The sequence below is a fragment of the Pongo pygmaeus genome, chromosome 6 (genome assembly GCF_028885625.2).
Source record: "Pongo pygmaeus isolate AG05252 chromosome 6, NHGRI_mPonPyg2-v2.0_pri, whole genome shotgun sequence".
Taxonomy (NCBI): domain Eukaryota; kingdom Metazoa; phylum Chordata; class Mammalia; order Primates; family Hominidae; genus Pongo; species Pongo pygmaeus.
In genome coordinates, this window is record NC_072379.2 from 129,943,740 (window position 1) to 129,966,793 (window position 23,054).

The 23,054-nt window shown below is 40.8% G+C and overlaps 1 long non-coding RNA gene and 1 other non-coding gene across 3 annotated transcripts in view; both read right to left on the bottom strand.

The window, feature by feature from the left end:
- The window catches only part of LOC129040624 (uncharacterized), a 141,361-nt gene that overhangs the window by 88,640 nt on the left and 29,667 nt on the right, over window positions 1-23,054 (bottom strand). For both annotated transcript variants that reach the window (XR_010126989.1, XR_008503691.2), the window contains one exon: window positions 18,607-18,737. This is a non-coding gene — a long non-coding RNA (uncharacterized LOC129040624). The remainder of the gene's footprint in view (window positions 1-18,606; window positions 18,738-23,054) is intronic.
- LOC129041756 (U6 spliceosomal RNA) lies at window positions 21,016-21,122 on the bottom strand. The gene has a single exon (XR_008503912.1). It is a non-coding gene; the product is annotated as a U6 spliceosomal RNA (small nuclear RNA).

Sequence of the window (23,054 nt, forward strand, 5' to 3'; positions counted from 1 at the left end):
AAAAAACAAACAAACAAACAAAAAAAAACAGTAAACCAAATGTACAAGGAGTAGAAGATTCAACATAGCTACTAACTACTTCCAATACTTCTTAAGTTTAGAATAAATTTTTATTCATTCTTAAGGCTCTAAACACCAACTCTATATTCAGAGTCAAAAAAATATTAGGTATGGCTTCAAATATAACCGGGTACCAACAGATAAGACAAGTAACAAAACTTTTAACTTGAGACTATGCAGTGCTTGGTGACTTGCTTCTGCAGAGCAGAGTATTGGAAAGAAGGGGAAGCAAATTTCCATGGTCAAGGTGAGCATCAGCAGTGGCAAGTCACGTTGATGGCGTTCTCTTTTCACACGGATGTGATAAGGATATCCCTTCACCTCTGTGTTTGTCCTCCCAAAAACTCACATCCCAGTCTAATAATCAGAAAAACAGGAAAAAATCCAAACTAAGGCACATTCTGCAAAATCCCTGCCCAGTATTCCTCAAAACTGACGAGGCCATCAAAAACAAACATCTCAGAAACGATCATAGACTGGAGGGCTTTAAGGAGACATGGTGGCTAAATGTCCTGTGATATCCTGAATGCAGAACGGAAAAAGGACATTTGGAAAAACGGGTGAGCTCTGAATAAAATGTGGATTTTAGTTAACAGTAAAGTACCAATGTTTGTTCCTTAATTGTGACAAATGTAACATAATAATGTAAGAGTCAGCAACAGGAATCACTGAGTGAGGGGCATATGGAAACTCTGTACTATCTTTGAACTTGTCTTCAAATGTATAATTATTCCAAAATAAAGAGTTATTTAAATTTTTAAAAACTAGGCTGAGAGCACTGAGGTGTAGTCCTTCAGGTGTGCACCGCAGCTTCGGCTGCAGCCACCGGGGCAAGCACAGGCTTGGGTCCTGGTCACCCTGCCTGCTGACCAACAGACACACTGGCCAATTTGGGAACCTGTCTCCGATGCCAGTAGACCACAGATGGCATGCATGCGACAAGAACAAACATCTCTGAAGTGCCTAACACCCCCATCTGAAGTGAAAAATAGGCAATTTTATGCAAGAAAAAAAAGACAAGGCCTAAACAGGTTGGCTGGGAGCCATCAGTGCTCTGTGAAAACACATGACAAACCAGCCTTCAGACTTCACTTGGCAAATACCACTGCCATCATCCAGGCAGGTGTGAAACAGTTATACAGACTTCTCTTGCATACCCAGCAGGCTCTGTGTCCTGTTTCCTTGCCACAAAAAAAGGTAAATCAGAGAAGTGGGGATATAGAATTCCTTTAAATATCCGCGGGAGAAAGTAGCTCACACACAAAAAAGACTTCTTCAACCAAGCAGCAGTTAGTATCCATTTTCAGGAATCTGTCCAGCCAGGGAACACGTGGCACCATGAGAGTCCTGTTTTATAAGAGGGAGGCAGCAAGGCCTGTGCAGTGCTGTTCAATATAGAAAAACATTTTATCCTTACAGAATAAACACGTGGCAGGATTGCATTTGCTGCAGTGGATTTCTTTAATTACATTGAATTTTAATCCAAAAAGAAATCTGGGGGATTTATCTGCTCTAACCAAAAAGTTCCAGAATTTATGAACTAGATGAATATGTAGCACTCATTAGGCCAGAAAATTAAAATATAAATGCCTTTAAGGTTTTTTTGTTTTTGTTTTTTTTTAAGAAAATTAACACAGTGTGGGCCACGCATGGCGGCTCAAGCCTGTAATCCCAAACACTTTGGGAGGCCGAGGCAGGCGGATCGCTTGAGGTCAGAAGTTCAAGACCAGCCTGGCCAACATGGTAAAACCCCATCTCTACTAAAAATACAAAAATTAGCCAGGCGTGGTACTGGGTGCCTGTAATCCCCGCTACTTGGTAGGCAGGAGAATGGCTTGGACCTGGGAGGCAGAGGTTGTGGTGAGCCAAGATCAGGCTGCTGCACTCCAGCCTGGGTGACAGAGCAAGACTCCGTCTCAAAGGAAAAGAAGGAAAGGAAGGAAAGGAAGGAAGGAAAAGAAGAAGAAGAAAAAGGAAAAGAAAGAAAAGAAGGAAGGAAGGAAGGAAAATAAATTAACAGTGTCAGTCAAAATTATAATAGTTTTACAAGAAAGTTGACCAAATTATTTTCGTTTATCCGAGAGAAAAGTGATGCAGAAGTAGCCCAGAAAAATTCCAAAAAAACAATAACAATAACGACGCTCAACCACATACAAAAATTTATTATACAGCTCTGATAATTAAAACAGCATGGCAGTAGAACTAGAATAGATAGACGTGTCCATGGAAAATAAGAAAACATCTGAAAACAAAACAAATACTCAAATTCATTTATTCAAACATTTATTGAGTGCCTGCTATGTATGAGTACTGTGGATGGTTACTTGACGGCAAAACCAAAAAGTCCATGTCAGACCAAAGGATGAAGTATTCAATAACTGGCTATTTGTGTAGGGAAAAAGATATTTTTCTCACATTTTACACTCAAATACATCTCAAATACTTAATTATATACAACTCCTAGCACTACTAGAATAAAACAGGTGAATATTTACATATAATTTCATGATGGGAAATATGCGAGTTCGAAACAATCATTATGAAATATGTTAATTTAAATGTTAACAGGGCATAAACTACTGACTAGCTAAGTAAGTAATGGATGGTCATGTAGTCGTTAAATTGTTGGTGAAGAAATATCTTTATTAACATTTAAGAAGTTATAAAAATGATGTGTACAGTAAAAAGACCTAAATATAGATATTAAAGAAGACATATACAGGAAACATCTATCCCATAAGAATATCATTACTCTTCAAACTAATCTATATAGTTAATGCATGACCTCAATCAAAGGAGGGTTTTTCATGGAGCAGAACTCTAAAATGTATACGGAAAAGCAAAACGCAAAGAGTAGGGATGATTTTAAAGAAGAACAAGAAGAGGAGACTTAAACTACCAGGCACTAAGACACAATAAAGAAATAAAGACATATTTTAAAAGCATGATGGTGGCTCATGCCTGTAATCCCAGCATTTTGGGAGGCCAGTGCGGGTGGATCACTTGAGGTCAGGAGTTCGAGACCAGCCTGGTCAACATGGTGAAACCCCATCTCTACTAAAAATACAAAAATCAGCCAGACGTGGTGCACACTTCTATAATCCCAGCTACTCAGGAGGCTGAGGCCTAAGAATCGCTTGAACCTGGGAGATGGAGGTTGCAGTGAGATGAGATCATACCACTGCACTCCAGCCTATGTGACAGTGAGACTCTGTCTCAGAAAAAAAAAAAAAAAAAAAGGGCATGAAAATGGGGCAAGAAAAAAGAAATATACCAGTGGAACTAAATAACCGCCCCCCCGCCCCTACAAAAAGACATAGATCTACATAGACAGAAGTTTGTAGGACAGAATGGCACTGCGCATTGGTGGAGAAGGGCTGCAAAGGCAATTAAATGGTGCTAAGACAACAGGTCATCCATGAGAAAAACAAAATTAGGCAACTATACCTCATGCTATACACAAAACTATTTTAGATGGACAGAAGCTGAAATTGTGAAAAGCAAAACTTTAAAACTTTTAATAGTAAACAGAGGATATTTTATATGACCTCAGCCTAAGGGAGAATTTCTAAAATAATATACCCACAAACAATGCCCAAAGGAAGGATTACATTAAAAGGAAACTCTTATTCAACAAATGGCATTATTTAAAAAGTTAACAATCAAGCCCCAAACCAGGAGAAGATATTTTTACTCATATAGACCACAAAGAATTAATATGCAGAATATATAAAGATTACCTACAAATCACTAAGAAAAAGAAATCAACAGAAAAATCACATGATTAGAAAATGTCCTTCACAGAAGAAACCCAAATAGCTAAATAAACACAAATTCTCAACCTCTCTAGTTACCAACCAAATTCTAATAAAACTACAATGAGATACTACTCACTAGTTATCAACCAAACTAATAAAACTATAATGAGATACTATTTCACACCCATCAAACTGGTAGAATTAGGACCTGACAATGCCAAGTGTTTATGAGGACATGGGGTGAGATACAACCACTCCAGAGAGCAATTTCATTCTAGTTATTAAATTTGAAATTGTGCATACCCTAAGACCTGGTAATTTTTTGGTTGTATACCCCAGATGAACTCTGGCATGTGCACTAAGGAGAAATATAAATGAATTCATATAGCCACATTTTTTAATAGTGAAAAATTGTAAAAACTTAAAAGTCTCTCAATAGGAAAATATATTTTAAAATTGTGACATATTTTGAAAAACTGAATACCATAAAACAATTAAAATAAATGAACTAGAGCTACAGATATTAATATAAGTAAACTCCAAAAACATAATATATAGCAAAAAGGGCAGGCTCAGACAATGTACACAATATAGACTGTAGTGAATACTGAGATGGCTGCTTAGGTCTCTCTTTAGGACTGAAGAGCTTATCCCTCAGTTTCTAGGGGTGTTGCAAGTTAACAGCCCTCAGTTGAAAGAGTCACCTGAGAAGGGAAGGTCTCATCCCTTCTTCAGGGGTAGCCTTCTTCCCATAACTGGTCAATGTGAAGCTACCAAGGCCTGGCCCCTCACCCCAACTTGGTACCATCCTCAAGGGCTACCCTACCTTCAGCATCCCCTTTGGGATCAGCTGAGGCCTATCTTGTGATCGCACACCACAGCCCAATTTCTCCCTCAGCCCAATTGTGCTTCCTCCTATTCCACAAGTGTGAATCCTAAAATCTCCTTAACAAACTTCCTACGTGTTAATCTTCTTTTCTTTTCTTTTTGGATACGGAGTTTTGCTTTGTCGCCCAGCCTGGAGTGCAGTGGCTCAATCTCAGCTCACTGCATCCTCCACCTCCCAGGTTCAAGCAATTCTTCTGCCTCAGCCTCCTGAGTAGCTGGGATTACAGGCGCACACCACCACACCTGGCTAATTTTTTGTATTTCAGCGGAGATGAGGTTTCCCTATGTTGGCCATGCTGGTCTGAAACTCCTGACCTCAAGTGATCTGCCGCCTCAGCCTCCCACAGTGCTGGAATTACAGGCATGAGGCACTGGTGGCCCCTGGCCTTAATCTTTTGAGTTCCATTTCCCTTGGAATCCGACTTGCAACAGATACAATGTATATCCTGTTTTAAAACATGTACCATAATACAATTTATGTTGTGAAACAGTATTATTTATGTTTGGGAATGCGTATTTTGTAAAACTGTAAAAGCATGCACCAGAATGACAAACACTAAATTCAAGAGAGAAGTTACTTCTGGAAGGTAGAAAGGAGGACAGGCTTGTGGAAGCACACACATAATGTTTTAATAACTACATTACATTTTCATTCTTATACTGGATACTGTATACATATAAACTGGTTAGAGTATTCCTTATGCTTTCTTTGTATATCTGAAATTCCATGACTTTTTAAAGTAACCTAAAAGGAACAGCTTGCCCCTGTATCAACCATTCTTCACTTTTTTTCTGCTGCAATAAACAAATGGATGACATTCATGTGGCCAACAGAGAATAATGGGTGTTCCCACATTTTGAAACAAGAACAAATTTCCTGTTGGAAATAAAAAAAAATAGGGCTACAGAGCTCTTTTTGCTTTTTTTTTTAATGTGGCAATCTTGAGAAGTATTTACAAGTTTGTAATTCTATACCGTGTACTAGCAATGATCACTTTAAACAGGCTGCTACACAGATAATATAAAATTATGCATAATTTCTACAGTAATTCCACTTCCCTTTCTTCTGCTCAAGAAATTACTGGATTTCAAGTGACTGAAATTATAGTGATAACTTTGACTTTGTCAAGTTTCACACATCGTGGTGCCATGATTTGAGCCAGGGCAGTCTGACTCTGAATTTGAACAGTGTTTAATTGCCAGGAACAAACCACAGCGAAAACTTCTAAACAGAAGGATACAGAGTAAAAGGAAATGCCTAGGATTGTTCTTTCTAAATTCTCAAGATTTCCCAATACAAAAAGTATTATGGTATAATTATAGTTCTATAAAACAATGTGCTCTATGTATAATACAAATACTAGCAAAATAAAGAGATTACCAGAAAATTGTAAATCGAAGGACACATTCACATAACTGAGATACAATTGGATTTTTCCCTAAATTTGTTAGATAATTCCACAATTGCCAATTTCGCTCTGTTTGTTGAGATCTGATCTTGGTTTCAAATTTTAAAATTTCACTGTATAATAAAATGAGTTCCATGTCCCTAGGGTTGGGCCACGGAAACAATGTTTTTCTCTGTTCCCACCCAATGTGAGCTATGTATGACAGCAACACATCACATAAAAGGATCTAGAAGCTCAAAATAAGAGGGAAAAAAAGTATGTGGGAGGGGAGCAGGATGAAAAGATTAAAATATTTTCTAACTCACTAATTTGAAGCAAACAGGTTTTGTACATATCCAAGGCACTGAGCACAAACAATCCAATTTCAACTGATGTTAATTATTCAGGACTACCTACTAAGAAACTAAATTTTAAGTTCTATATTTGTTTAATATAAAAAACTTATATACAGTTACAAAGGAGGAGAAAAACAAAACAAATATATCAACATGGTCAGACACTGACAATAAAAGATTGTTGACTGGGAATGAAATATTTAACACTCTGTCAACAAAGTAAGGAATTTTATACGTAATCCCTTCCTGTTAACCCATTACGTGTTTCGAGTTCCTCTTTCTCCTGACACTGTCAAAAAATCTTTTTCTTTAACGTTTTCCCAGTAATCCAGTTATTCCTAAATTTTCAGCGACATTTTAGAAAGAAATCCAAACCTCAGCTCAGGTTAACATCTATACAGGCACTCCCTCTTGTGGTACAAAGGGAAACTGCCTGTTTACTCCAGCGCTCAAGCCCAAGGGAAGTCCTTTTGGGTTTTAGCGCACTGAAGCAGGTTCTTTATTGTCTTCATTTTATAGACCAGGAAACAGCACAACTGAGGTCCAGCAACTTACTTCCTCGAGGCATAACAACCAGAGAACTGAGATTCAGCTCAGATGTCTGATATCCCTATCCCAAGGCCATGCACTTTGCACCACACCTCATCATCTACAACATCTATTCACCCTGTTCTTTTTGTTACCAAATTTCCAAGAATACACGTAAAAGCAGGTAGCGTAGCAACCACATATTACTGAAAGATGCATTTAATGCAATAAGAATCTAATTTTAAACTTCTACTGTTTTGATGTAGTTTCAAAGCAGCTGCTTAGCTTGTATTTTCAGTTTAATACATTCGTGATCATTAACAAAACAGCGAAGTGAATAATGGGCATAAATTTTCCTAAGAAGAATCATTTGCCATATTTATTCTTCAATATTATCAAAAAGTATGTAATTTTGTTTTTGTTTTTTTTTTGAGACAGAATCTTGCTCTGTTGCTCAGGCTGGAGTGCAATGGCGCAATCTCGGCTCACTACAACCTCCGCCTCCCAGGTTCAGGCTATTCTCCTGCCTCAGCCTCCTGAGTAGCTGACATTACAGGCGCACACCACCATACCCACCTAATTTTTGTGTTTTTAGAAGAGACAGGGTTTCACCACATTGGCCAGGCTGGTCTGGAACTCCTGACCTCAGGTGATCTGCCCGCCTTGGCCTCTTAAAGTGCTGGGATTACAGGCGTAAGCCACCGCGCCCGGCCGTAAACAGAATTTTATTTTGTGTGTTATGGACCCACTTGTAACCAAAAGCACTTCTTTGAAGGACAAGACAAATAATTAGAATTTCCAAAATAATAAACTGTCATCCTTATTTACATGTTAATGTCAATGGATCTGAATAAAATAATTTATGTGGCCGGGTGCGGTGGCTCATTCCTGTAATCCCAGCACTTTGGGAGGCCAAGGCGGGTGGATCACCTGAGGTCAGTAGTTCGACACCAGCCTGGTCAACATGTGAAACCCCGTCTCTACTAAAAATACCAAAATTAGCTGAGTGTGGTGGCGCATGCCTGTAATCCTAGCTACTCAGGAGGCTAAGGCAGGAGAATCGCTTGAACCAAGGAGGTGGAGGTTGCAGTGAGCCTTGATCGTGCCACTGCACTCCAGCCTGGGTGAGAAACTGAGACTCTGTCTCAAAAAAAAAAAAAAAAAAAAAAAGAATTTATGCTTTGTGTTAATGGCATGTCATGAAATTTCAAAACCTGCTGATTCCCAAACACTTATTTTATTTATCTTCATCATGAATTTATATGATGAAAAGTACCTCCTTTACAGGTTTTAAAAGTTAAATGAGCTAATACAAGTCAAGGACAGGTTAGTCTTTTATAAAGTTCACCCTTTTCATCTTTCTTGTACCAGAGAAATATAAAGATATACTCCCATAAATGGTAAAAATACAGAGAGAAGAAGGCAAGACAGCAAGTAGAAAAAATTATCAAAAGAACTACTAAATTATTCAATGTGACAGGTTTTCACCTGCAAGAGTTTTTCTACTCTGGAAATGCCCTGAAGTGTCCCACGGTGATTCCACCTGTACAAGTGAGACTACAGCCCATGATGCTGCCCAACCACAGTTGGCCAAGACCTCACTAGCTGCCCCTTTCTGCCTGATGTGCCACGTGTGTCCCCCCAGAGCTGGGCCATGGAGCAAAGAGGATCAGCTTTAAAGCCCAATCAAACGTAGGCTGCATTCCCCTGATCAAACCTCCAAAGTGAATTCCTGGTTTCCTAAATCAATAAGCAAAACAAACAGATACAACCTCTGAGTATTTTGTATTCCTCACCTCAGTGAATTCCCCACCACTTGCTGAGAAGGCCAAGGCAGAAGCTGAACTAATCCCTGACTCCTTTTTCTGCTATATTCTCCCTATCCTGCCAGTCAAAAGGGCATATAACTCCCAGTCACTGAATCTCTTGACTCCAACCTCTCTTCTTTAATCCCAATACCACAGCTTTAGATAAAGTCCTTACCAACATCTTGCAACCTGGATAACAGCCAAGTCCTATTCATCCCTCCGAACCTGGCTCTTCCATGCCCTCCTGCAAGGCCTTCCCAGCCCTTCTCTGTGGATGCCCCTCCTCCGTTTTGAAGCAGACTGGATACCAGCCCCACCACGCCACCATGCTTCTTTTATCCTTGCAGGTGGGTGTGTCTTTATCTTCAGGGTGCCTGAAACATATGAGTGTTCCACAAATTTTTGTTGAATAAGGGATTTGCTTTTGAGGGAAAGAAAAAGTGAAAAAGTACAATTTGGTTAACTAAGCTGGTACTTTATTTGGAAAAATGGCTTGATGAATTTCAGTTTAAGAACTGGTTTTTTCCAAAATAAATTTTTTCTGTTTGCATAAACTTGGGCAGAATCATGGGCAGGATGTTCTAGGGTCATTGCGTTTTCATTAAAATTAGGTAAATGTCTAACTGAAAAATGCCCACTTTTACCCAAGTAAGTAAAATTCAATCTTCTATTTTATATATGGGGGGATTCAGGGGCAAAGGTGTGAGGTCACTAACCCCAGAGATAACTGATTCCTGGTCTGGTGCAGAAAATGGAAGTGCTCCAAGAGGGCGTCTCTCTGCTTCACTTCCCCAACTACTGCAAGCATCTTATGCTCAGATTACCTGATGTCTCTACATATATAGGAGTTGGGGTCAGGTGGGTGGACACCCAGGCCTAGAAGCAAAGGTATTAAGCCACCATCAATTTCCTTCCTAAAGAACTAAAAGGTGAAGGATAGGGCCAGGGACGGTGGCTCACGCCTATAATCCCAGCACTTTGGGAGGCCGAGGAGGGCAGCTCATTTGAGGTCAGGTGTTCGAGACGAGCCTGGCTGACATGGTGAAACCCCATCTCTACTAAAAACAAAAACAAAAACAAAAAAAAGGCCGGGCATGGTGGTCATGCCTGTAGTCCCAGCTACTTGGGAGGCTGAGGCAGGAGAATTGCTTGAACCCGTGAGGCGGAGGCTGCAGTGGGCTGAGATCACACCACTGCACTCTATCCAGCCTGGGCAACAGAGCGAGACTCTGTCTCAAAAAATAAAATAGGCCAGGCATGGTGGCTCACGCCTGTAATCCCAGCACTTTGGTAGGCCGAGGTGGGGAAATCACCTGAGGTCGGGAGTTCGAGACTAGCCCGACCACCGTGGAGAAACCCCGTCTCTACTAAAAACACAAAGTTAGCCGGGCATGGTGGCGCATGCCTGTAATCCCAGCTACTCGAGAGGCTGAGACAGGAGAATCGCTTGAACCCAGGAGGCGGAGGCTGCAGTGAGCCGAGATCGCGCCATTGCACTTTACCTGGGCGACAAGAGTGAAACTTGTCTCAAAAAAACAAAAAAATTAAATTAAAAAGTGAAGGATAACTCACCACCATAAATTTGAACTACTTTACACAAATTGAATATTAATCCAAAAAACATGTTTTCCAGTGGGGAGGGGGGTGTTAATAACTATTTAACATAAAACCAATCATTTGACAAATGATATGCAAGGGAAATACAGCTATTCCTGGTCACTAAATTCTGGGAAAAACAAATAACTCTTTTTACAATTTAATTTAAATTATTTTACAATTTAACTAATTTACAAATAACTAATTTACAATTAGAATCCAAAAAGCATTTGGCATAGAACATGAATTCAGTGAACCTCACCAAAGTATTCCAAAGCAGTATGTTACAATGAAATCAGTACTATAGTTCAATTCCTTGAATGGTAATTTTTTTTTTTTTTTGGAGTCTCACTCTGTCACCCAGGCTAGAGTGCAGTGGCGTGATCTCGGCTCACTGCAAGCTCTGCCTCCCGGGTTCACGCCATTCTCTCCTGCCTCTACAGGCGCCCGCCACCACGCCCACCACCACGCCCGTCTAATTTTTTGTACTTTTAGGAGAGATGGGGTTTCACCGTGTTAGCGAAGATGGTCTCGATTTCCTGACCTCGTGATCCGCCCGCCTTGGCCTCCCAAAGTGCTGGGATTACAGGAGTGAGCCACCGTGCCCAACCTGAATGGTCATCTTAAAGAGAATTTGAAATTTTGAGTGGCCACCCACATTTAGTGGCTTATCTTGAGGTATAATTTGCATGTCATAAAAATTACCCATTTTAAGTACACAATTCCACACGTTTTCATACAATTTATACACAGCTATCACCAGGAACATTTCCATTACCCAAACTGTTCTGCTGTGCCTGTTTAAAACCAATCTCCATGCTGCCACCCCACACCCAGGCAAAGCACTGATCTGATCTAAGGTTTTACCTGTTCTAAAAGTTTCATATCATAGTATCATACAATACAGAGCCCTTTCACTTGGCATAATGTTTCTGAGGTTCAACCATATTGTGGTATGTACCCGTGGCATGAATCAGAATTTTATTCCTTTTCATGGCTGATATGGACATTCCAAATTTTGTTTATCTATTCACCAGTTGATGGATTTGGATTGTTTCCAGTTTTTGTCTACTGTGAATAATGGTACTATGAACATCTGTTTGCTTTTTGAATGGGCATAGTTTTTATAACTTTACTGAGTTACTCCTGATATACAATAAATTGCATATATTTAAATATACAATGAGTTTTGACATATGTATACACCCATGAAATCATTAGACATAATCAAATAATGAATATAGACATCACCCCCAAACGTTTCATTGTGCTCTTTCCTTTGGAATCCCTTTCTCCCTCCTCTCCCAAGCCATCCTCTGATCTGCCGGCACTGATCTACTGTCACTACAGATTAGCTTGCATTTTCTAGAATTTCACCTAAATAGAATCAGTATGCTATTTTGTAGGAAAAGGTGTCTGGCTTCTTTCACACAGCAAATTATTATTTTGCAATGCATACATGTCGCTGTATGTATCAACAGTCCATTCCTTTTCATTACTGAGTATTATTCCATTCTATAGATATACCACAATTTGCTTATCCATTCATCTGCTGACAGACACATAAATTAGTTCCAGTTTTCAATCACAGCTAAAGCTGCTATCTTAACCACATCAGACCAATCTGGTTCATCTCTTCTGTAACAAAGTTGTGAGTTGTTTTTCAGTTGCCATGGGCCCCCAGGTTGAACATCATGTAATCTGAGCATGCCCAGATGAACCAAGCATGCAACTATAGGGGCAACCTAAATGTTCCAACCAAGGAGAGGGGACTGAATTAAGAAGTGGAAGCCGGGTGTAGTGGCTCATGCCTGTAATCCCAGAACTTTGGGAGGCCGAGGCAGGCAGATCACCTGAGGTCAGGAGTTTGAGACCAACCTGGCCAACATTGCAAAACCCCATCTTTACTAAAAATACAAATACTGGGCATGGTGGCAGGCGCCTGTAATCTCAGCTACTTGGGAGGCTGAGGCAGGAGAATCGCTTGAACCCAGCAGGCAGAGGTTGCAGTGAGCTGAGATTGCACCACTGCACTCCAGCCTGGGTGACAAGAGTGAGACTATCTCAAAAAAAAAAGTGGATATGGCATAACAGGATCCAGAATCCAATCAGATTGAGCTCTGGCATAGCCCCATGTCAGGAGCCAGTCAGAAAACACCCCCCAGCATCACTTCGTCACAAGATCCAATTGGATCACACCCTATTACCCTATGCTTATAAAACTCTACCCAACTACCAGCTCCAGGAGGCAGATTTGGGTGCTTCTTCCTGGCTCCTTGCCAGTCCAGTCATGATAAAGCTTCTTTTTCCTCAAAAGCCAGCGCCATGGTATTTATTGGCCTCCACGTGCCTTGGGCAGCAGGCCCATTGATTGCTTGCTGGGTGACACTATGAACATCATATACCAACTTTGCCTGGACACATGCTGTCATTTGTCCTGACAGCATACCTTGGAAATAGAATTGCTGAGTTACACATTAAGTGTATGTTGAACTTTTTAAGAAACTGCCAAACTGTTCTTCATCATGGCCGTACTGTTTTATATTCCCACCAGCAATTTGAGAGGATTCTGGTTTCCGCATATCCTTGTCAACACTTGGATTGTCAATGTTTTTAATTTTAGCCATTCTGGTGGTTGTTATTATGGCTTTAATTTGCATTTCCCTAATGAGTGAGTGGCTGCTTAGTTTAGTGGTCAGCCAGTGGATTTGGGCAGAGATTGAGCCCAGCCACCTTGCACCAGGGTAAGGCTTCCACCGTCTGCAGAGGGAACAGTCTGTGCATGGAAGGCAGCATTCAAAGTTGTACCCAAATCTCAAGTCTCTTCTGGCTTTCACTTTTTGCTGGGCTCTACTGAGTATCCCCTGGGCATGCAAAGTTTAGCTGTCTGCTACAGATGGTTGGAGAGCCACGTTAGCCCCCTATAGGTCTCTCATTTCTAGGATCTCATTGTTAAATTTCTGGACGGTGGCCTCAAACTAGCAAACTTCAAACTCAAAGTAGCAAAGCTGCGGGTTTTTCATTATTAACTGATTATGCCACTTTTAGCCAGCAAAGCTGTGATTTCTTAACCCCAACCTTTACCCACACTTCAAATTGAGTCTATCATGTCTGATAAAACAGCAGTTCGACAACTGAGATAGTGGGCAAGAAGACCGAAGCAGCCCCATGCGAGAAGGCCACAACCCCTATCCTTCATACCCAAAGACTCAGTGTATCAATAACACTTCTCAATCTATTATCTGCCTTTTGTTTCCAGTGCCCAGACACGACCATTTTGGACAACCTCATCCAGTTTTACGCTTGTTTTATTCAGAAAGAGAATCACCTATCCTCTTCACATCACCATTAAGGGAAGCGATCTTGGCTACTCATTTTTAATTTCTCAACTTTCCACAGCATAAAGTATGACGATAATACAAAAATGAAGTATGACTATAATTCAACTCCAAGTATCAAATATAGAAATGCTCTCAAAGTTTGATAGAAAATTTATCATCAGAATGTGAATATTTTATATTAAGAGAGTGGCTCTTCCACATAGTAACAGCAAGCTAACATTATATTAAAGTACCAAAATAGCCAGTTCAGCAACTTTGAGACTCCTGGAAGATAAACTGGTTGATTGCTTGGACCTCAGCTGTGGCTTGACCACAAAACTCAAACACAGTCGATTCTGCGGTGTCAGTAACAAAATCTGACACAGGCAAAAAGCAAATTCTTGCAGTTCTGTTAGTATGAGTATGTATTACAAATATTCTCAGCCCAGATTTTGTTACATTATACGTTCTCGTTATTTCACATGCTACCACAAAATCCTCAAGTATAATTTAGTTTTAACATTACTTCATATTTATATAATACAATGCTTTATAGTTGACTAAGCCCCTTCACCTACTAGTTCATCTGATCCTCATAAAAACCTCCTGTGGCAGGTAAAGCAAATATTACCCTCATTTTATACCTGCTGGAACTGAACACAGAGGGATTAAGTGTTCCACATAGCTAGGAAATCAGATCTAAAATCCACTTATTCTGGCAATATTTCATTTTGTGTGACCTTGGGTATTGTCTCTGCCTCAATTTCTTCAAATGTTTCAATAACTTCCTCAAAAGTAAGGAAAAGAAATTACACCCCAAACATCAGCTTTTTCAACATTTTCAGTTGAGGAGAACTAGTCTTAACATTTGTTACCTTAACATTTTTAATTCCCGGAATGTGAATGCAGACACTGAGCAAGAAGCAGCCAAATTTCATAACAATTACAAAAGCCAGCTTTAACATACTCAATGCCAACCTCTACATTCTCTCTCTTTCTGTCTCTCCCCCAATCCCTCCCACCCCTCCGCCTCTTCCACAACACAATTCTATGAAATCATCTTAGGAGGGAAGCACTACACCTCCACCCCTAACACACACAGGTGGTGGTCTTAAATGTCATGAATCTGGTAGGCCATTTCAGAAAAATAACTTGAAATCTCTCTAACACATGCATTGGGAGAAACATGTAATTTCTCTCATCTTAAAAAACCAAAACCAAAACTTTCCTTGACTCTTCTGGACTTCACAAGTTACTCAAAAGAGAGTCTGTCTGTACTCACTCTTTAATCCAGTTCCTCCAATTCTCCCTGGAATCTGCTCCACTCTGGCTTTTGTCTCTACCATTTCACTGAAACCACTCGCCAAGATCACTAACATCCTCCTCACTGCTAAATCTTCTGATCAATTTTCAGCTGGCATCTTACCTGACCCATCAGCAGCATCTGACAAGGTGGATTACTACTGTTTCCCTTGGTGTCCAGAGTATCACGATTTACACCTTCCTGTCTGTTCCTCAATCTGCCTTGCCGACTCCATGGGACCAGGAGAGGCCCCGGACCACTCTTCTCACTCCCTTGGTGGCCTCAATCCTTCTTATGACTTTGAACAACAGTTCAATGCTAATGACTTCAAATTTGCCTTTTTAATCCTGACCTCCCACTAAAGTCCAGACTCTGCCTACATGACCTTTCCGCTTAGATGTCTAAAGAGGAATCTCAAATTTAATGTGTTTGAAACTGAGCTCCTAGTGCTGCCTCCAATCGGTCCCTCCACAATCCACCCATCTCAGCAAAGGCACCTCCACTCTCAGTTGTTCAGGCTGCAAACTGTGGAGTCTTCCCTGACACTCCTTTCTGTCTCTCATCCCATATCTAATTTCACAACAACATATAACTAGAATTCCATCATTTCTCCTCACATCCCTTGCTTATGGTCTCAGGCATCATCTCGCAGCCCCGGGTCACTGCAGTAGCCTCATTGGGTCTCTCTGCTTCTACCCTTGCAAACACCCCCACCCCCAGCCCAGAGTATTCAAATCACATTAGCTTCAATAGAAAGATCATGTTGCTTCTCTCCTTAAAATCCACCAATTCTTTTTCATCTCACTGGAAGCCAAAACCCATACAATAACCACTGCTCACACTGTTATGGGAAAGGGGTCCCAATCCAGACCCCAAGGGAGGATTCTTGTATCTCATGCAAGAAAGAATTTGAGGCAAGTCGATAAAGTGAAAGTAAGTTCATTCAGAAAGTAAAAGAATAAAAGAATGGCTACTCTATAGTTGCCCGTTTTTATGGTTATTTCTTGATTATATGCTAAACAAGGGGTGGATTATTTATGCCTCCCCTTTTTAGACTATATGGGGTACCAACCTGACGTTGTCATGGCATTTGTAAACTGTCATGGTGCTGGTGGGAGTGTAGCAATGAGGACGACCAGAGATCACTCTCGTCTCCATCTTAGTTTTGGTGGGTTTTGGCTGGCTCTTTACTGTAACCTTTTTTATTAGCAAGGTCTTTATGGCTCGTATCTTCTGCTAACCTCCTATCTCATCCTGTGACTTAGAATGCCTAACTGTCTGGGAATGCAGCCCAGTAGGTCTCAGCCTTATTTTACCCAGCCCCTACTCAAGATGGGATTGCTCTGGTTTATATGCCTCTAACAGCATGACATGACCATCCATATCCTCTCGTCTCCTCTTTCTTTTTTTGAGACAGAGTCTTGCCCTGTCGCCAGGCTAGAGCACAGTGGCACGATCTCAGCTTACAGCAACCTCCGCCTCCCAGGTTCAAGTGATTCCCCTGCCTCAGCCTCCTGAGTAGCTGGGACTACAGGCGCCCACCACCACACCTGGCTAATTTTTTTTGTATTTTAGAGTAGATACGGGATTTCACCATGTTCGCCAGGATGGTCTCGATCTCCTGACCTCCCAAAGTGCTGGGATTACAGCCCCTTCACTCACTCCACTCCATTCACTAGCCTCCTCCTACTTTCAAACAAGCCAGGCATGCTTCTGCCTCAAGGTCTTTGCATTTGCTATCCTCTCTGCCTACAACACTCTTCCCCCAAACACTCACAGGCTCTTTCCATCAACTTCTTCACAACTTCTCACTGAGGCCTTCCCTAAACATTCTCTTTACCAGTCAACTCTTCAGCCCTTACTCTTGCCTGCCTTATGTTTCTCCAAAGCACTCATTGCCTACTAATATACTACATATTGTACTTTTTTATTTGTTCCTAGTCTGTGTCTTCCTGCTAGAATGTTACCTCCATGAAGGCAGAGAGTTTAGTTCATTTTGTTCACTACTGTATCACCAACAATTACAATACTGTCTGACACATGGTAGGTAGTCAATAAATATTTGATGAATCAAAGAATCACATTCTTAATACAAATGTATATGAATTTATCCATAGGAGGACCAGAAAGTTCAAGAACTACAGAATGCTACATACTGGATGACTAAGAATGTTGATTGTATGTGATGATATAGATCAGTTCTATCCAAAAGAAATATAATGCAAGCTACAAGTAATTTTAAATTTTCTAGCAGTCACATAAAAAAGTAAACAAAAACAATATTAATTTTAGTAACGTTTTAATTCAATATATCCAAAATATTATCATTTCAAAATGAGTCATATAAAACCTAATATTTTAGTCTTTTTTAATATTAATTTTTTGAAATATGGTATTTTCTACAGAGCACATTTCTGTTAGTACTACTCATATTTCAAATGTCTAATAGCTATATGTGGCATGTGGCCAGTTGCTACCATATTGGACAACACAGATTTGGACCAAAATTAAATAATCCCACTGCAGTGGGGAACATCTTGTAGATTTATTCACTGTTTTTAGTTTAAGATTCCCAAAAAAGGCCCTGGTACAACTTCATGGTTTACTAGTTTTGTCAAAACAGTTTCAAAGGATATAGTACGAGGAATAATAGCTCTTGTTCTGAGAAACCATTTGTTTTCAAGGTAACTGACTCAACACTTAAAACACTTTAAACTTCATTCAGGTGTTTTGATTAGAAAGAATGAAAGCCATTCTTCCCTAGACTGTTTGAGAAAGTTAAATCCAGAGAGATTCTGTGATTTTATCTATATTAGTATCGGAAAAATCATTATTTTCAAATAGAAAGAACTATTAAAATTCTATATCTACTAAACCAGTATTTATTTCAAATTAACCAAAACGCATCCTGCATTAAAAGATAATTTTTACATACAGTTGCATTTTAAAAATGTATTAACAGTTGTTTTACCAATATTTTTTAGGTTTTATAATGTAAAAGTGAAATAAAGCACTAAGGAGAATGCTTTTAATTTTTTTTTTTTTTTTTTTTTTTTTTTTGAGACAGAGCCTCTCTGTCGCCCAGGCTGGAGTGCAGTGGCACAGTCTCAGCTCACTGCACCCTCTGCCTCCCAGGTTCAAGTGATTCTCCTGCTTAGCCTCCGGAGTAGCTGGGATTACAGGCACCTGTACCATGCCTGGCTAATTTTTGCATTTTTAGTTGAGATGAGATTTCACCATGTTGGCTAGGCTGGTCTCAAACTCCTGACCTCAGGTGATCTGCCCGCCTCAGCCTCCCAAAGTGCTGGGATTACAGGCATGAGCCACTGCACCTGGCCTAAATTTTTAATATATGTATTTAAGTCCTATGTTTCTTGAATGCTAAAGTGTTATGTATGGAGAAAGTGTTCATTAACTCTTTTCTATCATCGGGGATTAATTTCTTCCAGAATCCCATTATTTACAAATACTCACAAAATATCATAATAATTGCCATTATTATTCAACAACAAAATTTAAAAGAACCCAATTAAAGTTTATAGTATTTTAAAACTTTAAACTTTTTTTAAAAGCAGTAAAACAAACAGAAGACTCTACTTACTCAGCTGTTACAGGGTGTTATCAATCATCTCTGGTAAATTGGCATGTCTGAGCTCAGATCAGCAAGGCAGAGAAACTCCAGATGGCAAATTATCCCAACTCTTCTAACTCGTAAAAGCATTAATAAAATGCCTGTGTAAGAAAGAAACCTGAAGTTACAACCAAGACAGAACTTTCTCGAGTGGACTGTCTTGATAGGGAATAAACCTCTGTTTCCTCTTTTCTTTCCTTGAGGGCTTAGAACAAGTTAATTCATGGCCTTCGAGTAGCAGGTGGCCTGATACAGCAATACTTGGTATTACAACTGCCTTTCTGTTTTAAGAAATCTCTGGGCAGAAGCCGAAATTGGTGCAATAAAATATCCACCCAGTACTAGAACTTGCTCCCTTTTTTTTTTCTTTTTGAGACGGAGTCTCACACTGTCACCCAGGCTGGAGTGCAACAGGATAGTCTCAGCTCACTGCAACCTCCGCCTCCCAGGTTCAAGTGATTCTCCTGCCTCAGTCTCCCAAGTAGCTGGGATTACAGGCTCCCACCACTGCGCCAGGCTAATTTTTGTATTTTTAGTAGAGACGGGGTTTTGTCATGTTGGCCAGGCTGGTCTTAAACTCCTGACCTCAGGTGATCCACCCGCCTCGGCCTCCCAAAGTGCTGGGATTACAGGCATGAGCCACCGCACCCGGCCCTTATTTATTATTTTTGAGACAGGGTCTGGCTCTGTCACCCAGGCTGGAGGGCAGTGACAAGATCTCAGCTCACTGCAGCCTTCGCCTCCCAGGCTCAAGTGATCCTTCCACCTCAGCCCATTAAGTAGCTGGGACCACAGGTGCACGCCACCACACCTGGCTAATTTTTTGTATTTTTGGTAGAGACAGGGTTTCACGATGTTGCCCAGGCTGGTCTCAGATTCCTGAGCTCAAGTCATCTGCCAGCCTCAGCCTCCCAAAGTGCTGGGATTATAGGCGTGAGCCACCGCACCTGGCCATAATGAGTTTTCTTAACAGCTTCTGTCTCCTAATATTGATTCACTGGTATTTTCTTCTAGAAAAAAAATTTAATAAGGTCTCATTATTTTTAATTTTCACAAGGTTGCCACTATCTTTTTCAAACTTTCATTTTATGTTAAATAATCTGAAATCACTGACACCTTCAGCTGATTCTTCTCGATTAACATTATTTTTAACAAGAAAATGCTGTCTTTATGGAAGTACGAAGCCTGGTTAGGTGTAAAGCAAATTCTGCTAAAGAGAGGATATTCTCACTTCTGTTTCTATACCAAAATTATACATATTTTAGACTAAGCATTTTCATAGGTATTATCTTTTTGCCTAAATTGGCGGGTTTTTTTCCCCACTTTTGCCCCTCTGATCCATTCACCAGGGCATACTTCATCATGGGTCATATTTTTTTCTCCAATGCAAATCTCACCATGTCACTTCCCAACTAGAACAGTTTTCAGCATTTCCCATTGCTCTTAGATACGATATCCCATAAGCTTTAATACGGAGGCTTCCAAAACCCTGCATGACCTGCTCCCTTCCCACCTCTCAGGCCACCCTGGCCTTCTCTCAAATCCCCAAAAGCACCAGGTTCTCTCTCGCCTGCCCCAGGGCCTTTGCAAGGTCTGTTCCCTTTGCTGGGATGCTCTTCTTTTCAGCCATGGTCATCTTTCACATCTGAAAGACCTTCGTATGCCCCCCATCTAAGTTACACCATGCTACTTTCCCTCTCTTCCTCTCAAAAGTACTCTGTACTCTTCCTGCAAAGTGCTCATCCAAATCTGTATTTGTGTGTTTTTAGAAAGCCTATCTCCATCGGACTGTGACAACTTCATGAGGGTGTAGAGCTCGTGCCTGTTTGATTAGTCCCTTAACCACCACTGTTCCCAGCACCTAAGCTTGGTCCTTGGCACCTTGTGAACCTACAATAAATATTTGTTAAATGAATGAATAAAAGACTGAGAAGCGGGGGCAGGTGGCAAGGACAATCTAGTTATTTTGATCCATTGTTATCTATGGTCCTAAATCCAACTACATCATCGGCTTTTCCCTCTATACAGGATGATTCCAATCACCATAGAAGGTCTGTGGATTTAGGAAGGGAGGGAGGGAGGCCTTCTCGCCTACTGGCCTTTCCTCTTGACTCCAGGGTCCCACGAATTAACTTCCCATCTCTCTAATCCAGTTTTATAAGAATACTCAAAAGAGCTAACTCCATCCGCTGTCTCCAATTCTTTCTTCCCATTCCCATCAGGCTTTGTCCCCACTGCTCCTCTAAAACTGCTATTGTTAAAGCCAGCAATGTCTTCAACTGTGAAATACCCAACAGCTAGGTACAGGGAGAGGCGCTTTAAAGGGATTATCTCATCCATTTACTTATTTCTTTTTAAAATTTTTTAAAACTGAATTTTAAAAAGATGGACTGCGTCACAAATATGCATGTCATCCTTGTCCAGGGGCCACACTACTCCTCTCTGTATCATTTCAATTTTAGCGTATGTGCTGCCAAAGTGAGCATTATTTATTTATTTTTAGACAGGGTCTCACTCTGTCATCCAGGCTGGAGTGCAGTGGGGCAATCTAACTCACTGCAGCCTCAAACTCCTGGGCTCAAGTGATCCTCCCAACTCAGGAGGCTATTTTTTTTTTTTTTTTAGATGGCATCTTTCTTGCCTAGGCTGGTCATCCACTTAAACAGTTCACAGGCTGGCCATGGTGGCTCACACCTGTAATGCCAGCACTTTGCGAGGTCAAGGCAGGAGGATTGCTTGAGTCCAAGAGTTTGATACCAACCTGGGTAACATAGCACGACTCCTTCTCTACAAAGAATAAAAAATTAGCTGGGTGTGGTGGTGCATGCCTATGGTCCTAGCTACTTGGGAGGCTGAGATGGGAGGATTGCTTGAGTCCAAGAGGTCAAGGTTACAGTGAGCTGTGATCAGGCCAATGCCCTCCAGCTTGGGCAACAGAGCTACACCCTGCCTCAAAAAAATTTTTTTAAAATAAATAAACAGTTCATCACCACCACCTGATGAGGTAAGTACCATTGTTATCCCCAGAGAGAGGTTAACTGAATTCATTCAAGACTACTTGGGCAAAAAAGCAGCAGAAACCATTTTCACTCGATCTAATGTTCACTGTTCAGTCTTCCTCTTACTGGACCTGCCAGCGGCACAGAAAGAGCTGATCACTCTCCTCTTTCTTTAAGCACTTTCTTTGCTTGGTTGCCAGGACACCACAACCTACTGACTCTCCTCTCCTTCACCGGCCATTCCTTAAACTTCTCATTATCCACCTTTTAATGCCGGCGGGACCCAGGACTCTCAATTCTCAAAACTTTCCTATCTATACTGTCTCCTCCTGGTCATCTCAATGGGTCTCAGGACCTTAAATAAGAGCCTGAACCTCTTCCCTGAACTCAAGGCTCATATTTTCAGCCACCTCCTTGACATCTCCGCTTGGATGTCTAATAGACATTCCCCTCTTAACATCATGCCATGCCAAACTCCTGATGTTCCCCTAGTGCCCCACACCTGAAGCTCCTACAGGCTTGCTCATCTAGGAAATCGTAACTCCATCCTCCAAGATGGAGTTTTCTCTTTCCCTCATATCCTCTGCCCAATTCCTGAGCAAACCCTGTTGGCTCCATCTTAAAACTACATCTGAATTCTAACTACTTCTCCCTGCTCCCACCACTGCCATCTGAGCCTACCTCATCTCCATCTGGATGACTACAATAGCCTGGGAGCTGATGCTTCCCTTGCCTTACTTGCCTGCTGGGAACAGAAAATGCATTAATATGACCACACTGAAGTCTTTCCGTTGAGATTGTCATAGTAAAGATGAATTGTTTATTTGTCTCTCAAATATTTCAGGAAAAAGTTGTTTCTTCCATGTTACATTAGTTCTGAATATTTAAATTGCTTTCCATTATGAAAACCTGTATTAACAAATGCAAGGTCCTTGAAAAAATATTCTATTGTTGCCCTTGACTCTGAAATGAATTAGAGTTCTGTGTGGGCAAAAATATTAGTCCAGTTCTTAAAGATCCATGGAAAATGTTATTTGCTTTCTTCAAAGCTTAAAAGCTTCCTGTTAATCATCAAAATAAGATATCTCCACTGCAGGCATTTGTTACTTGAAGATGAACAGAACAGAATCAGCACCTATACAAAAACCACACTGACAATATCTAATATTTTAGAGAAAATGAAATCTGATGGTCCTGTTAACAATCACGGTATTTTCTAAACCCCTGCCTCCTTTTTTGTTGTTGTTTTTTGTTTAGTCAGGGTCTCGCTCTGTCACCCGACTGGAGTGCAGTGGTACCCGCATAGCTCACTGCAGCCTTCAACTCCTGCCTCTGCCTCCTGACCCTACTGCCTCAGCCTCCTGAGTAGCTAGGACTACAGGCACACACCATCACATCCTTTTTTTTTTTTAGAAAAGG